The 19,345-nt window shown below is 34.4% G+C and overlaps 1 pseudogene; it reads right to left on the reverse strand.

Annotated features, from left to right (window-relative positions):
• Positions 1-16,191: 16,191 nt before the first annotated feature.
• Positions 16,192-16,291, reverse strand: LOC138828689 (U6 spliceosomal RNA; annotated as a pseudogene).
• Between the last annotated feature and the right edge of the window lie 3,054 nt (positions 16,292-19,345).

Below are 19,345 nucleotides of genomic sequence, written 5' to 3' on the forward strand. Positions count from 1 at the left end.
GTTTGTTCCAAGTCTTTGCATTTCCTTATGAATGGTGTAATATCATTCTTTCTGAATCAATAGAATTCGTCAAACTGAAGTGTTCCTTCATGTCCAAGGAAAAAGTTAGAAACATATACAGAAAGAGAACAGAATGGAAGAAAAATTTTACTAGCTAAGCATCAGACAAGGATTTTATAACTAATGCATATTTAGAGATCAAAAATTAAACCCAACAAAAATAAAACCTCAAATAAACAAGAACCCAACTAATATATGTGATAAACACTTAAAGAGAAACTTCTCAGAAGAAGAAAGAATGACAATTAGACACATCTCTCTCCATAAAAGAATTGATTCTATCATATTTATAAGATGATTTCTTTGTTGCTTTGTATGTCCCCCACCATGGTATAACCCCTGCTTTCATTATGTTTGGTGTTGGTATAATTTGTGGAAGGGAAGGGCAAAAACAAACCGTTTAAATAGGGTGGACCCATTGCAACAATGAGGTGTACAAGTTCTTATGTCAAAAAATGAACTTTACAACTTTGGCGGGGGGGCAGGGTCAGGGATGTCGTGGAGGGAGATGAGAAGGGGATACAAAGGGTGGGAATGGGATACAAAGGAGGAGGCAACAATGCTTGATAAGAAATGTACTCATTAACTTGCCCATGTAAGTGTAACCCCTCTGTACGGTATTTTCACAATATAAAAATTTTAAAAAGAAATGCAAATCCAAACAACACAGATTCATCTCACCCATGTTACATGTCTTTCGAAAAAATGAAAAATCACAGATACTGATAGGGATGTGGCCCAAAGGAAGCTCTATTAAACTGTTGGTGGGAATGTGTTATTGTTCAAACACTTTGGAAAACACTATGGAAGTTGCTCACCAAACTGAATAGAGAGCTACCTATGTTCCAGCAATTTCATAACGGGCATTTATCCAATAGAGCAGAAACAAGGCCACACTGAAGCTACCAGCAAAATCTGTTCATTGTTGCATTATTTTCTTGCCAACATATGGAATCAGCCCAGATGCCTCTCATTGTAAAAAGGGACCAAGAATTATATATGTATATATGTATGTATATATGTATATATATACATATATACATATATATATATAATTTTGTTGATCCCTATATAAAATTATGTATGCATGTATATATATATATATATATATATATATACATACATAATGGAATTCTGTTCATCCATCAGAAAGGATAACATTACACCATTCTTAAGGAAAATGAAAGACTTAGAAATAATGATGTTAATTGAAATTAACTGGACCCAGAGAAACTTTGGTTGCATGATTTTCCTCATTTGTGGTAAATGGAAGTTGTCTATAAATGTAAAAGTAAACACACTGCATGATATGCAAGGAGGTACAAATGAATCATCTGACGTGTCAGAGACCATGGAGAGTGAAATTACTATAATTCTTTTAAAAGACTAAGTCAAAGACCAACAATTAAATACCAGTAAATTTGTATTGCAAGAGAGTACAGTGGGGGACAATGTGAGAGGGGTAGGAAATTGAAAGGGAAAAGGATAAAATACAGGCAATAACCCATTGTATTCTTCCTGTAATTGAAATATACAAGGCAAGTGGTAGCATAAAATGGGGGTGAAGATGTTGAAGTGGTAACACAATTCCAGGTTCATTGTACACATAAACTACTTTGTTAAATGTCAAGTAATTCCATAACATAATATTGAGATACATAAGTATTGGGGTTAATTGGGAGCGGTGGTTGAGAATGTTGAAAGGCGTGACAATGATCAAGATGCACTGTATCCATACATTGTTTCAGTGAATGGCAACTCCTTTGTTCAACTACTTAAAGATAATAAAAATATGCAAAAATTAATTATGATAGTTGAATAGAGAGTTGAACCTCAACTCAATTCCCATTTTAAAATATTTTTAACATGGAGACTTGGAAAATAAAATTCAAATAATAAAATATTATTAATCTTTTATCAGAATTTGTGAAATTTAAATCAAAACTACTTTGCTTTTGTCAGCCATTGGGCTGTTAGAATATTTCATACTAAGTGGCTTAAAAATAATTAAGAGTACATTATCCATACCCTATTAACTTAAACATTTTTAATAAAAATGGTTATTCAAAGAAATTCTTTGTCTTATGGGAGTTCATTTTCTGGTTCATTATAAGCTATTTGCTGGGCGTTCACAAGGCAGAGTAATTATATTGGGCTTCTTTTATCAGGATCATTAGGGTCATCATGGAGAGGTTCATTGTAATGTAACCAGACAGGGGAATAGAATTTCAACATGTGTATCTGGAAGGAGTTACATCATCCAATAAACTTTGCAACTTTTTCTTTAACTCAGTGTGGTGTATCATTTGGATATGATTTCATAGAAGATAGTCACCTAAGGACAAGCTTATATCATGTGAATTATGTGAATGATTCTTCCTCAAAAGGGAATAATTATACTGATGGCAAAGTGAAATATGATTGCTTAGTGGCTCGATTCACATCATAGGTAACCATGTAAACGTGGTACAGCATTTCTAAGGCCCTTCTGATGTATTTGAACAATTTCTGATGAGTTAATTGTTTTCAGAAATATTCGTTTGAACCAACAAAAACACATCTCCTTTGATTTTAATTATAGTCCATTATTAGGACTCCCACAGACACCAAAATCAGAGGATGCTAATTTCTCTGATAAAATACATAATAATTTGTTACAATTAATGTAACATGAAGACTGTAACATTAATAGCACAATAATTACTAGTATTCACATTATATAATATATTGACATCTTTGGTTACCTCAATTTTTAGAATATTTATATCTAAATGTAAAATTATTGCAAATTACTATTTGATGATGTATAGAAAATGTGAAAAAGATTTGTGTACATATTTATTACAGATGCAAACACATTCATCTGGTTATTTCTGATCCTTCACATGTTGGTTGCATTCATGCATGGGGAACATGCAGAGAATTCACAATGGCAAACTTGCATTTCCTAAAGTGTTAATTGCATGAAGTTTATGTTGGGGTAAATAGCAGATTTTATTAATTAAATAGTTTTTGTCCCTTCCTTCCTCCCTCCCTTTCTTTGTTCTTAGGTTCCTTCATTCCTTCCTTTTTTCCTTCCTTCCTTATTTTCTTCTTTCCTTCCTCCCTCCTTCCCTCCATCCATACCTCTCTCTCTCATACTCTCCTTTCTTTCTCTTTCTTTCTTTCTTTCTTTCTTTCTTTCTTTCTTTCTTTCTTCTTTCTTTCTTTCTTTCTTTCTTCCTTCCTTCCTTCTTTCCTTCCTTCCTTCCTTCTTTCCTTCCTTCCTTCCTTCCTTCCTTCCTTCCTTCCTTCCTTCCTTCCTTCCTTCCTTCTTTTCTTTCCTTTCCTTCTTCTTTCTTTCATTCTTTTTCTTCCATCCTTCCTTTATTTCTTTTACTCAGAATATTTCTTTTGGCTATAGAAAAAATATCAACTGTTGTACTCCAAGGTGTGATGAGTAATTATAAATATACTACATTAATATTAATTTTAATAACCTATACTATATCTTAAGACAAATTGTACTAAAACAACTTCGCAAAAGTTGCAGGATATGTAACAAATATTGCTTTTCATGATATTTTTATTACGTCAAATGAAAATAAGTATTTAGACATAATATTGTGTGTGTGTTTGTTGTTCTTATGACTTGAACTCAAGACCTATATGGGCTGGGAAGGTGGCTCACTTGTACGGTGCTTGCCTTGTATGCATGAGGCCCTGGGTTAGATTCCTCAGCAGCACATAAGCAGAAAAAATAGCCGGAAGTGTGCTGTGCCTCAAGTGGTAGGGTGCTAGCCTTGAGCTGAAGAGCTGAGGGACAGCTCCCTGGACCAGAGTTCAGGCCCCACAACCAAAAAAAAAGACCTCTACCTTAGTTTCCCCCTACCACAAGGATATTGCTCTAACAATTGAGCCACAACCCCACTTCTGGCTTTGTGTGTGTGTGTGTGTGTGTGTGTGTGTGTGTGTGTGTGTGTGTGTGTGTGTGTGTGTTTGTGTGTGTGTGTGTTGTGATGTGTATTAGATTAATTGAGATGTGTCTCACAAACTTTCTTGACAAGGCTGGCCTTTTTTGATTTTTTATTGTGAACATACTGTACAGAAGGGTTACAATTACATGGGCAAGATAATGAGTACATTTCTTATCAAGAATTGTAGCCTCCTCCTTTGTTTAACCATCACATCACTTGCCAGCCTCCCCCCGCCCTCCCCAACCAATCCTCCCCACCCCAACCAAAGTTGTAAAGTTCATTTTCGACATGACAACTTGTACTTCTCATTGTTGCAACGGGTCCATATGTATCCTTATTTAAATGACTTGTCTTTCCCCTTCCCCTCCACAAATTATACCGACATCAAATACAGTGAAAGCAGGGGTGATACTGTGGGGGAGGGACATACCAAGCAACAAAGAAATAATCTTATAAATGCGTTAGAAACAAATGCATGAAAGAAAAAAAAGCATTTAAATTAAATACATATCTAATGGTTCATTTTCCTAACATCACCTTATCTGACATTTTCTGCTTGACTCATACATATACTAGATATTGCAAATAAGGGAAACCATGGGACCTATGTTTCTTTGGGCTTGGCTTACTTTACTTAACACAATTTTTCCAAGTCTTTCCACTTTCTAACAAATGGGGCAATGTCATTCTTTCTGATGGAGGCATAGAATTCCATTTTGTATATATACCATATTTTCTTGATCCATTCATCTACTGAGGGGCATCTGGTTAGTTCCATATCTGAGCTATGGTAAATAATGCTGCAATAAACATACTTGTGCTGGTAGCTTAAGGTGGCTCAGTGTTAGAACGCTTGCCTTACATACATGAGGCCCTGGGTTCTATTCGTTAGCACCACATAAGAAAGAAAAAAATAGCCAGAAGTGGTGCTGTGGCTCAAGTGGTAGAGGGCTAGCCTTGAGCTGAAGAGCTGAGGGACTGTGCCCATGCCCAGAGCTCAGGCCCTACGAAAAGAACCCTCCCCCCCAAAAAAAAAGAATGGATGAGTACATTTCTTATCAAGCATTTTTGCCTCCTCCATTGTTTCCCCTTTTCAACCCTTCCCATCTAACTACCCCCACAACCTAACCCCCCCACACAAAGTTGTAAAGTTTGTTTTTGTACATCGAATTGTTGCAATGGGTCCACCTGTATTCTTATTTAAACCATTTGTTGTTTCCCTTCCCCTCCACAAATTATACCAACACCAAATATAATGAAATTAGGGGTTACACCGTGGGGAAGGGACATGTCTGAGACAAGCAGAAAAGGTCAGATATATTGATGTAAGGTTAAATGAACCTCAACATAAGTATTCAAATGTTTTTTTTCTTTCTTTTTTATTGTTTCTAACATATTTATAAGATGATTTCTTTGTTGCCAAGGCTGGATTTGAACACCACCATCCTGAGTAGTGAGGATTACAAGCTTGAGATACCCATATTCAGCACAGATATAACATATTTAACAATAAAATAAATTTCTCTTTTTCTTTTTTATTTTTTATTGTGAACATACTGTACAGAGGGGTTACAATTACATGGGCAAGATAATGAGTACATTTCTTATCAAGCATTGTAGCCTCCTCCTTTGTTTCCCCTTGCAATCCCTTCCCATCCTCCCCCTGCTCCCCCACCCAATCCTCCCCGCTACGCCCCCCCCACACTAAAGTTGTAAAGTTCGTTTTTCAACATAACGACTTGTACATCTCATTGTTGCAATGGGTCCACCTGTATCCCTATTTAAACGATTTATTTTTCCCCTTCCCCTCCACAAATTATAACGACATCAAATACAGTGAAAGCAGGGATTATACTGTGGAGGAGGGACATACCAAGCAACAAAGAAATTATCTTATAAATGTGTTAGAAACCATCGCATGAAAGGAAAAAAAAAACATTTCAATACATATCTTAGAGTTCATTTCCCTAACATAACCTTATCTGACCTTTTCTGCTTGACTCAGATGTATATTAGATATTGCAAAGAAGGGAAACCATGGGACCTATGTTTCTTTGGGCCTGGCTTATTTAAAAATTAAATCCCCCAATAACAAATCTTCAAAGAAACAACTGCCCAATAAATAAGTGGGCTAAAGTCTTAAAGAGAACCTTCTCTGAAAAGGAAAGTAGGATGGCCAATAGACAAATGAAGAAATGCTCAACCTCCCTAGCCATAAAAGAAATGCAATGGAGGGGGTAACAATGCTCAATAGGAAGTGTACTCATTACCTTACTCATGTAACTGTGTATAGCATCTTTACAATAAAAAAATTTTAAAAAAAAACGACATTGAGATACCACCTCACTCCAGTTAGAATGGCTAAAATCAAGAACTATAATAACAGATGCTGGAGGGGATGTGGACAGAAGGGAACCTTACTGAATTATTGGTGTGAGTGTGAACTTGTTCAACCACTTTAGAAAGTGGTATGGAAGTTCCTCAAAAAACTCCACATCGAGCTCCCCTATGACCCAGCCATTCGACTTTTGGGCATTTACCCAAATTTACAAACAAGACCCACTAAAGCTACCAGCACGACTATGTTTATTGCAGCACTATTTATTACAGCTAAGATCTGGAACCAACCCAGATGCCCCTCAGTAGATGAATAGATCAAGAAAATGTGGTGTATATACACAATGGAATTCTATGCCTCTATCAGAAAGAATGACATTGCCCCATTTGTTAGGAAATGGAAAGGCTTGGAAAAATTTATAAAATAAATTTCTTATTCTTTGAAATCTAGACGCTCAATTTAACAAATTAACATTTAGTTATTTATTTAATTATCAAACCTGAACCTGCACTGTGAAAAATAGTTTTCATTTTTATGTAAAGATATACATTCGAAAATTTAAATGACAGAATCTTTGCATAAATTGAAAATCACTAAATTCCAAAGCAACAAAGGGATCGTTAATCAAATATCTTATGTAAGGTAAGAGCAATAGGCCCTGTCAGTGTGAAAGAAGCAAGATTTTTGTTAAATTAAATATTATCTACTTCGGTCACATGATTTTATCTTCTTTTAAACCTAAACTTTTTTGACATAAAATATAGATCATACAGTTTTTGAGAATATAAAAATCTTAGTTACTGCACATGTATTTTCTGAGGTTTGATTACCAAGGCATTTCAGAGAAACACTGAATTTCATATATTTTATGTAAACAGTGATTTTTAGAAATTGAATCAATCTCCATATGTGATGAAGCAAGGTGTTCAATGACTTAAGCAATTATTAATACAGACTTGAACGTAACTTAATTTTGAATGGTATGAAATTCATATTGTACTTACTCTATAGAATAATTAAGAAATAAATAATCGTTATAGTATTTACTTTTCCTTCAATTAGAAAGAAAGAACTTCAGTATAGATTCCAAAAACTTGAATGGAATGTCATAAAATTATGAAAAATTCAAGTCATTATGAGTTAGATGAAATAGTCATTATTGACTGTCACAAAATGAAATCTCTTGAAGCTTCCTTATCTGTTAAATAAAATGTATTTGCACTCAAAATATCTCTCTAGTAATGGTATAATTAAACCACCTTCATGCCAAATCGCTTCTCTGTATAATTCAAATAAATATTTAGAAGCAGAAGTTATGGAAATGTATAGAAATATTTACCCACCTGAAATCATAAAGGATTGAGATTGATTAGCTTTCACTGTTGCCCTTCCAAAGGTAAACTGTTTGAAAGTTGAACCCTTTCAAGTGGGCATAGTTGTAGAGATTTGGTCACTGAGAACTTGTGACCAAAGTGGATTTTAAGATCAAAGTCCTTTTCTCCTCTTCCTTCTTTTTTTCTCTGTCTCCTTCTCCTTCTCATTTTCCTTCTCCCTCTCCAAATTCTCCTCCTCCTCTTTCTCCCTCTCCCACTCCTATTCTTCTTCTTCTTTACTTCCTTTCTTCCATACTCCATCACATGTTCCTTACATGGGTTACTGTGCCACCAGCAATCCAAAACAGAAACATAAACTGAAATGTATAAAATAAGAAGCCAAGCTTAATATTTCCCCTTTTTAAGATAATTTCATAAAATATTCGGTCATAATAATAGGAGACTGTCACAGCATGCTCTCATTTATTATAAGGGATAAGATTTACTGGAAAAACAATCTGACCAACATTGCCCTAATGAAATGATTGATTAAATTAATATTATACTGGGACAAATCTAGTTTAAAATATCAGATATACTTCAATAAAAGGAGAAAAAATCGCCTCTAGTGTTTCCTATGAATAGACAGCAGAATTCAATCTGTTATTCAAGGAAATTGACCTGCAATTGGCAGCATTGTCCATTTCATAAATGATGTAAGAAGACTATAGAACAAATTTCAACGCAAACTGCCTGATATAAAATTTATTTTGTCCCCTGTATACTATGTATGTCTGGTTCCCAAAATGACTTGTATTTCATATTTTTAATTAACTTTAAGTAGTTGGATGGGAGTTGCTGTTTGACCAAGCAGTTTATGAATAGTGTTTAGTGAGTTTTTTTTTTCTCTCCTGAGGTTTGAACTCTGGGTCTGGGAACTGTCCCTGAGCTCCTTTGGATGAATGCTAGAAGTCTATCACTTGAGGCACAGCAGCACTTTCAGATTTTTCTGAGATTTAATTGGAGATAAGAATCTCACAGACTTTTATGCGTGGGCTGGCTTCAAAACTCAATCCTCAGCCTCTTGATTAGCTAGGGTTACAGGTGTGAGCAACTAGTGCCCGGCTTAATACAATGCACTTTTTTTTTTTCTTGGCTAGTACTGGGGCTTGAACTCTGGGCCTTGGCAATGCCCTTGAGCTTCTTTTCCTAATGCTAATAGTCTACGAATTGTGTCATAGTGCCAATTCCAGCTCATTTTGTTTATGTAGTACTGAGGAATCAAACCCAGGGCTCCACACATGCAAGGCAAGTAGTCTTCCACTAAGCCACATTCCATGGCCAATACAATGCATCTTGATGATCATTATCCCTCATCCTTCTCAACCCTATCTCATCCCTCAATTTACATAATTTTGTAGAATATTCAGACTCGCAATTTCATCTATAGTCACTCAGAGTATATATCACAGATCATATTTTATGGATAGTCTTATTCATCAACATACTTGTTACGTATTATAGAATTCTGTGATTTTAAATTCTAAATTATCACTCAAATCCACCTACTACTATTCTAAAATTTTTCCTAAGGTTAATGCAAATGCAATCTGTAATTCTTCGATAAAATACACTGATTCTTAGAATATTAAAGAGTTGGAATAAGAACATCACCTTCACTTCTAGAACATTTTATCATCACTACCCTCTCAAAATACTCCAATATTTATTAATAGTCACTTCTGTCATCATTTCAACCAACCCGCCCCTTGAGCAGCTATTATTTCATATTCTACCTCTACAGATGTGCCAATTTAAAAAAGCTCATATAATTAGAAAATGTTGACTATTTTATCCATTTCTCCCATGTAATATTACTGTTTCCAAATTTTTCTCATGATAGAGCCTATTGCTTTGTATACATGTGTATAAGGGTATAACATCCTAAATGAGCATTTCAATATTTTATTATATGTTATTTTAAAAGGTTTTGCTATGTATATTTTTGTACATGTGTCTCATTGGACATGTGTTGAAATCTATTTTGCATATAAAATTATGATTCAAAATTATGGATCATAGAAGCTACTCTATGTGTAATATCTAAAGATTGCCAGTATGTTTAACAAACTGACCCTATCATTTTAAGTGTCAAGCACCATTGTGCATGGATTCCAATTTCTACATAATTGTTGTGCAGGGCTATCTTATTGTTTCTATTTCCACTAATTTCTATATGTATGCAATGTCTAGGTATGTTATGATATTTCCATATGTTCCTTGGTTGTTGTTAGATTCCTACAGTGACATGTATTTAGATATTTTTGATAACTTATTCAGGATCGTTAAAATTTTTCATTGGCATTAATATGCTCTTAATATATTTCTGATTCAAATCTCTTTAAATAAATATATAGGTATACACACTATGTGTATTCATATACAAATACCTATATATACATATATAAGAATATACAGATGTTTACATACATGCATATAGACATGTATGTATATTATTATTTTTATTTGTCTGTAAGTTATAAAAAATTATTCTAGTGGAAAACGCATTTACTTCCCGTTCTGCTTTCCAGAAATTCAGAATCTGGGTTGTTGTTTTTTCCTTTATCTTCTAATTAGGAATCTTTATATCTTCATGATGGTTCTTACCTAATCATGTATCTTTTGAACTACACCTGGGACTTTTAAGTACCCATTTGAGTATACTTCCCTCATCTGATAATTATTCAAATTTGTGTTCCTTGGGTAATAAAGGCGATTATTTATTTTTCTTCTTCCTTATCTCAATCACAAGGTCTGGATAATGATTTTTGATATTGTATACAGTGCTCTAGAGTGATTAAACATATCTACAGAAAAAGATAACCTCACAATACATGGATAATGTTTATATATAAAAATTGTAATAATTTCATACAGGAAATGTCTATTTCTTTAGTTCTTGTTTAGGATTTGTTAAATTCTGGTGTGCTATACTCAATTATCATAAAGGTATACAAGGATGGTAAGAAGCAAACATCTTAATATCATATTCTAATATTAGCTTATTTCTGCCTGTGTTATATGTATGAGGCCGTATTTGAGTTTTGCCTTAATTTCACATGCTATATTCTCCCAGTATATAAGTTGAAAGAAGACTCCCTCTGGAAATATGCTATTTTTATAGCTAAGGAAAAACAAGTCAGCTGTTAGACACAGACAATGAGATAGAAATCTTCCCCTAGAAATAATCTTTCACCACTTCTGATTCACTTTTGTAAGCTGAAGTAAGTCACATGACCCATCTTGACATTGCGGAGTAGAGGTAAATCTCACCTACAGAAAGCTGGTGCAGGACATAGAGTAATATGCCAAGATATGCAACACGAGATAAAGAGGGGAAAAAGAGAACTACAATATAATCTATCATACTTGCCATCACAGTCTCTGCAGGAAGGAAGCTATTATGTACTTTTGTTTCTAAAAATACTTCAAATCATGTCTTTTATGCTAGGATGTAGGTATTAGAGGACATTTTGATACTGAGACAGCATAAAATCTCAAACAAAGCTGGAATAATCATTTCAATATTAACTTTTGTTCTCCAAGAAAAGAAACCATTTTGTAGACAATACTTTATACTTTCTTACCAAGTATCTTTTTTTCCAGAAATGGATTTTGTTAATATATGTGACTATCCACCAGAATAAATGTCTTCATTTATCTTTATCTTGTCCAGACAGCAAGTCAATTGAATGTAATTGGGAGTTCATCAATAGCACTTTTTAAAACTGTAAAAAATATGGAAAAGGATCCAATATGCATATTTTTCCACCATCACCTATCACATCCTCCTATTTCCTCCCTAGGAAACACACCCAGTCAATAAAAAGTCTTAGATATTTGGCTCTTGACCTTGAAAGTGGAAGAGGCATATTATGGATGTCAGAGATCACAGTTAATAGTGTTTTCCATAATATTGTCACATGCAACAGCCTTATGAGTCCTGCAGGTCTTAACACTACCTCCTTAGGAATGTGATAGGAATGTCAGCCTTACTGTATTTAGTATTGTTTTCCACTTCCTTTTCTACCACCTCCCCTAAATTATAATACATATTAACAGAATGAAAAAGTGCCATCTTAAGAAAGTTCCATTGCAAAAGATGTTATGTCGAAAAACGAACTTTACAACTTTGGTGACGGCATGGTAGGATCGGTGGGCAAGGATGGTAAGGGGAAACAAAGGAGGCGGCAACAATGCTTGAAAAGAAATGTTCTCATTACCTTGCTCATGAAATTCTAACCCATCTGTACTATATTTTTACACACACACACACACAAACTTATGAATATAAAAAAGAAAGTCATTTAGGGCTCTGGGAATTTGGTTTCATGGAACAGTTATTGCTTAGCATGGTGAAACCCTGGGTTCAATTCCTCCATACCACATAAAAAGAAAAGGTAACACTGGAAGTGGGGCTTTGCCTCAAGTGGTAGAGTGCTTGCATTGATGGAAAATAAAAAAAGAAGCTCAGGAACAGTTCCCTGGCCCTGAGTTCAAGCCCCAGGATGGGCAAAAGAGTCATTTAGTGATTAAATGCGAAATAAAGAACCCATATTTGGAATATATAATTGTTCCTTCCAAATGATATCTAACAATAGTCCTTAATTCATGTACTTTACCTATATTAGAATACTGTGTTGAACAAAAAAATGTTTTCATAATAGGTCATGGTAATTAATGCCAGTAGTGTGCTTAAATATCAGGTGAAGATTAATCCTGGAAATTCAAAGATTCCAGGCTTTTGAGTTGTAACTGCTAATCACAATAAGAAGGGTAGTATATATGTGAGATTTGGAAATCTTTTTGGTAAATCAGGGCACCAAAAAGGCAGAGGTTAATTAATAGTTTTGACAGAGGAGAAGGAGTAACTCCAGATTGAAGGAATAAATGATAGTAATAACTAAGTTACACCACAAACTGTCCTAGGGAAGCATTTATGGTTATTGAAGAACTAGTTATCATCTAGGCTTATTCCTCAGTGCCTTTAGCATTCTAATCACTTAGACTAGTTCTTAATCTTTGTGTGATAAGTTGTATATTCTTCTATGCTGTTCTTTCACAGCTTATCTCCTTTTCTTTCTTAAAATCTATGTCTTTCTCTATTTCTCTATGAACAATTTCTGATATTAAGTCCACAAAAGCAGACAGCAGAGGATGCTAAGGTAAGAGTCCCATACCTCATGAGTCATTAATGTAACAACATGGAAAAGGAGGACATATTTATTGCTATCTCAATTTTTCTAAAAAGCTGCAATGTCACATCATTTGATTCAAATTTCTTCTTTGTCTACATAGTGTCATTTAGTGCACATAAATGCAAATATAAACCAGGTGCTGGTGGCTCATTCCTATAATACCAGCTACTCAGGAGGTTGAGACCAGAGGATTGTGGTTCAAAGCAAGCCTGGTCAGGAAAATCCATGAGACATTTATCTTCAGTTAGACACCAGAAACCCAGAAGTGGTGTTGTAGCTAGTGGTAGAGCACTAAATTTGAGCTGAAGAGCTGAGGGACAGTGCCCAGGATCAGAGTTGAAGCCCTACGACCAACAGAAAATGTGTAAATATGACTTTGTTTCCCCCAAAGGAACAACAAAGTCAATAATAATCGTCGCAAGCACAGAAAATGATTCCAAAATGATTCAATGTACCTACTTTTGCTGAGTTAACTTATGGCTTCTTGTCTGGACATATTCCCTTCTCTATGATTGTCTAATGCACATACTTAGATAGCAATTTAAAACTGAGAGTATAGAAGCAAAGTGTACAGTGATGATATTGTCCTATCAGAAATTCAAGTTAGTAATGAAAATTTCTTCTTAAGATCATACACAAAAAATACCATGATATAGTGTAATAGAACTCACTATTGAACATATGAGCTTTAAGAGCTTTCTAATTGATCCATTATTTATTGGTACCAACATTAGAAAAAATGTATAATTCAGTAATAAAATAGAAGTCCTTTGCATGACTACTTAAATTCCTTGTTTTTTAAAGACACTGTTTTCATCTTAAAAAACTAGGGCTGTCTATTGCCTTCATGTGATTTTGATTATTGAAAGTGCTTAATGAGAAATCAAAATGCATTATAGTCCTTTGTTATCAATTCTCACTTTTTCTGCTTGGAGAATATAATGATCAAAATAATAGTTCAGAATCAGCAAGCAATAGGTCAGAATCATGCTTCCAGTGCAAGTGGATCACCAGTAAGTAATCCTAAATACCATTTTCCACAAAGTTTTGTGAAAGAAACAATCGGCCTGCCTTCTCTAGCTGCTTTCCTAGACTGGGCCTATTCCTTCATTGTACAGGAAAAGTGTGATTCAACTGATTTAAGTCAGATATGTTACTAGAAGTCTCAAGGATTTAGATTTTTGTCTGTATATTGGTAAATCCATGTCTCTTTATGTAGGCTACAAAAATGTATTTACTAATTTCAAGTAAATACATGAATTCTCTTTCCATCTTAAAAAAAATTAAATTCTGCTTGCTCTATAAATTGATCAGAGGCATGGATTTGTGGCTAGGTAGGTCCTTGCACATCTCTCTGTTCCTCTCTCTCTTACATGGTTCTCATAGATAATATGATTGCTCCATAATTATCCTAATATATTTTGCTTTCATATTTTTGGTTCATCATTTCACTTTCTGCTCTGCCATTTCCCAAATCATTTATGTAGAAGGCATTATTTCATATTTTCTCATTCCTAGAATAAGCTGCACATGAAGACACCACTGGTCCTCATTTTAAGTCTGTACCATTGAATACGGAGGAACATCTTTCCTGTGCTCTCCATCAGCTCCCTACTCTCGTTAGAATAATTTAGAATAGTAAAAAATGGAAAAAGATAAAATAAATCATGGTGAAAAAAGATGCAGAAAATTCACCGGATATTTCTGAGCAGTTCAACCAACATGAACTATTAGGGAAATACATGGACACCTCATTTTCACTGGCACTCAAAGTCTCTGGTTAGGCAATTCTGATAAAGATGAGAAACAAGATGAAAAAATGAGAAATGGTATCAATTGCAATAAAAAATAGAGAAGGATCCAAGCAAATTTCTTTTTTGTGCTGCCGAAAATAATCGGCTTACTACAGTGTGGAAACTACTTTCCAAAAGGGCCACTCATGTGAATACAAGGGATGACGATGAATATACACCTCTTCATCAGGAAGTCTACAGTGGACACTTAGACATTGTCCTTGAGTTGGTGGCTCAAGCGGCACACACAATAACTGTAGATGGATGGACACATCTGCACAGTGCATATAAGTGGAATAATAACAGAATGGCTTCTTTCTTACTTCATCATGATGCAGATTCCAATGCCCAAACTAAAGGCCTCTTGACCCACTTGAATCTTGCTGCTGGAAATTAAGATAGCAAAAATTCATTTGATCTCCTTCTGTTGAAACATTACATAAAACCATGTCTGAAGAACAATTTGGAAGAAACTGCATTTGATATTGCTAAAAAGATAAGTATGTATCACTACCTCTTTGAAGTTGTGGAAGACTGTACAAATTGTTCTACTAAGTCCTAATGATTCAATTACTTTTCTTAAATTTCAAAAATGCCATTCCATCTTTTGTGTCCATACAAAATATTTTCACAATCCAAATAGCAATAACTTATTGTAAAAATTCATGGATTCTGTGGAATTCTTTCAAGTGAATTGCCTGCCTTTGATGTCAAAATGTATTCAAGAGTTTTTGTGTATATCTATAATGATTTCTTCAGAGTTTGTGACTTTTTAATCAGAAATAATTTTAACTTATCTATTGAAATTTATACAGAAACTAAAGATATTTCTCGTGCTTGTCTGAAAAAGTATATTTTAAAATATTCTATAGTCTATGTTTGTATAGTGTCCATAATGTATTTTATTCTCTCCTAGATATAATACTTTGAATTCTATGCTACTTTATAATATACAGCTTCATTAATGTGTCTTTTCAGATTTCATTCCATATAGAAATAGTTTAAGATTCCTTTGTTTCCTAGGTCCTTATAGTATTATATTACTTTGGGATAGAACGAAAATGTTGTCTAATTTCAAAAGTTTTATAAAGGTTATGCTATGTAAAGGCCTTTCTTTTTTTTGGTGGTGGTGGGGGGGTGTCCGGTCGTGGACCTGAACTCTGGGCTTGGGCGCTGTCCCTTAGCTCTTAAGCTCAAGGCTAGTGCTCTACCACTTGAGCCACAATGCCAATTCCGGCTTTTTTCTTTTTGCTTATGTGGTGCTGAGGAATCGAACTCAGGGCCACAGGCATGCAAGGCAAGCGCTCTACCAATGAGCCACCTTCCCAGCCCCATATAAAGGCCTTTCTAAGGTCAAGATTTAATACACTGATGTCAAACTAACTTTTAATTATATGAATTACATGTATTTTTACACTTGTAATTTTGTAATCAATTTTAAATGTTTTTTTCATTTCTTGCATCTGAAGAATGAAAAATTTGGAATACTTCACAAATTTTAATATCATCTTTGTGCAAGTGCCATGTTAATCTCTGTATTGTTGTAATTTGGGTATACATACTGCTGAAGCATGTATTATCCTCTAAATTAAATAGTTAATGATGCAATCTTTATACAGGCTTATATCCTTGGGTGCCTATTTGGTACAAGGAAACGTTAATGTTTCTAACAGTGCTATTGATCTTATATTCCTGAAATTCTGTGAATAGTGGAAAAATTATATTGTTCAGTCTATTGCTCACATTTGCAATTTTTTTGTCAATTACTATTTTAAATATTTTCCATTTTGGATTTGATTGCACTTTCAAGTGTTTATAGCTAGGTCCAAAGGTGATGGCTGTTGCAAGTAGTAATTTATCCAAATGAGTTAGTTCTGTGGAGCTATTTGATTCAAAGTAAGCCTTGCTTAAGAGCTACTTCTAAACTTCTGCAGTTGAAATTTTCCCAGAAGAGGTCTTACTTTTCCCAAATGAGATCCTAGGATCCCAGGACCCAGTTATCTGCATCATCAGATAACATGGGCAATACTTTTCACCTAGGCCCATGCAACATGCCAATAGAAACTAATTGAATATGCATATCAATTTCTCGTTTCCTATATTTCAGGTCCCCAATTCCTTGAGATGCAGGAATTATCAGTAAGCAATTGTGAAATGCAAGGCAACTTAAAATGAAGGAGGAGATCACAAAATCTGAGAGACAGTGCTGAAATTCAAACTTTCAGTTTACAGATGCCCAATCCATATGAGTGAAAAAGTTCACAAAATGTCATAAGATTATTTTTAATACCCCTCTTCTAATGAGTAATGAAATAATATCAGTCCAGCATAAGTGGTCCAAAAAAGATACATAATTGCTCTACGTATTTTTGGAAAACTTGACGTAGAGGTCAAATGTAATTTAGAAAAAAATTAAGTGAGAAGATACTTAGTGCTTCAAAACATTGGTACTTCAGTTAAACTTGGTTCTGTGATATAAAAAGGTTGTCACTCTCAAACCAATGATAACCTACATTTAATCTCCTGAAAGTGTATTCATTTTCAAATAAAATTATATTCACCAAAATAACTTGTGACAAGTAGTTGATACTTAGTGACATTACAAGTTTTTCAAGTGTAGGGAGAAAGTTACAATAGAGTTGATTTATTTACCCAGCACCAATGACTAACAGTTTCAACCATTCATTAAAGTGTAGAAATAGTACCACCCACCATTTGTTTTGTTCAGTAGGTGCCTTCCAAAACTGTGTTCAATAGATCAGCCTCCCATATTCCAAACCCAAAGGTTAGCTAATGAAGTAAATTTCAACAAAATAGTTGTTGGGTCTTCGTCCATCCCATGAAAGACAGACGGGGTCCATGGAAAGGTAAGTGTGGCCAGTAGCCTGTTCCCCAGCCTCCCTTAGCCAGGGAGACAATCAGACGCAGCAGGGAGTCAAGTCAAGCTGTAAAGTCGTTTATTAACACAGAGCAAGCCATTTTTAAAGCAAAAAGCAGCACGTGACATGGGAGGGGAGGGAGAGGAACCAATCACTGTAAAGGTCACACCCTATCATGCACCTAAACTTCCACGGGCTGGTTGTGCACTGAACGTAAAGCAAATTGGGCTCTGCCCACTCAACTCCCTCTCAGAGCCATCTTGGCTGCTCATGTGCTCCAAAAATAGTGACAATAGTCACAAATAGTTGCTTATCATATGTTGTTTTATGTTTTCTCTATCTGTCTAACATAGAAAGAAATATGACTTTAAGTCTTGAATATGAGTACTCATCAGAGATGTGACAAACATAAAATCTGTCTTCTATTTCTATCATATTCCTCTATAATAGTAAATCTTAGATTTCTTCTTTTTCCAAAACCTACAAGTAGTAGAAAATATTATCCCAGGTAAAATAAAATAATCACACACCATTGTACAAAGCCATTTATAAAAATTGATAATTAGGAATACATTCTAAGCCATTTTTAAACTTTCTTTTTGACTAAAGATCAATCTTCCAAATAGATGAGAATACAATCATGTCTAGGTGCTTCGCATCTCCATTCTTGCAAATTGTTACTGCAGATGAATGAATTATGGAAATATAAGCTGACATCAGTTAAAGTATATGCAGGATTGAATGTATATAAACCTTTCAAATTATTATCAGACATTTTAACAGAATGAGTATCAGAGAGGAAGTTGAAACCAGAGAGGAATAATAGTAAAGATGAAAAATTGAACAAAGGGTAAGTATAGCTAGAATACCCAATGTACACATGTGATAAAGGAAGTGATAAATCAGAAATAAATCTTGGAGAAGGGGTTAGTTGAGAATGATAGAAGGAGTGACTGTGATCCAGCAATATTGGATAAGTAGATGGATATATTTAATTGTAACACACTTGAACAACATTATGAAATTCAGTTAATAAACACAACAAAAAATCAAAAGCACACAAAAATCACAACCAAAGAGCAATCTCTAGAGAGTATGAATATGACCTTTCAAAATTTTAAGGAGTTAATGAAGGGCAGTCTTGGGAAAAGCAAATAAAGCTTTTCAAAGAGGGCAGTTTGGGGTAAGAGAGAATTTTGAACAGATTTAAATAGATTGTCTAAGGTTATAAATCACCTACATCAGCTGCAAATATTATTTTTCTTCAGGTAATTTTCTTTAGATGAACTGGATACTCCAGCCCTCAGCCACACTTGATAGCTTGAGAATATAAAATGGATGAAACAAGATGAAGAACCTATTGCTCCACTGGAGAGAAAACAATCCTCTATGTTTTCTTTCATCTCTCTTCAATACTTTTTCTTCATACATTTAAGTCGATTTTGAATTATATTTTTCCTTCTTTGATCTGGCAAAGTAATTAGTCAAATAATTCGCTAAATTTTTTTATCATGCTGTTGAATTGGGCAAGCGAGTCCATTAAACTTCCCTCTTGCATTTGGTTGCCATGAAACAACATCTATATTAATGAGGAAAAATCTAATGTAAAGCTTTCTCTCCAGAAAACTAGTCGAAGAATCTGTGCTCAAAAATCTTTGGCTATACATTTTCCTTTTTTCTGTTACCTTGAATGGCTTCTTGTGTCTAAAGTGCCCAGAAAAATAAGTACTCCATCACCTTTCGGTTTA

The sequence above is a fragment of the Dipodomys merriami genome, unplaced genomic scaffold, assembly GCF_024711535.1.
Source record: "Dipodomys merriami isolate MVZ:Mamm:240054 unplaced genomic scaffold, mDipMer1.0.p SCAF_161, whole genome shotgun sequence".
Classification (NCBI taxonomy): Eukaryota; Metazoa; Chordata; class Mammalia; order Rodentia; family Heteromyidae; genus Dipodomys; species Dipodomys merriami.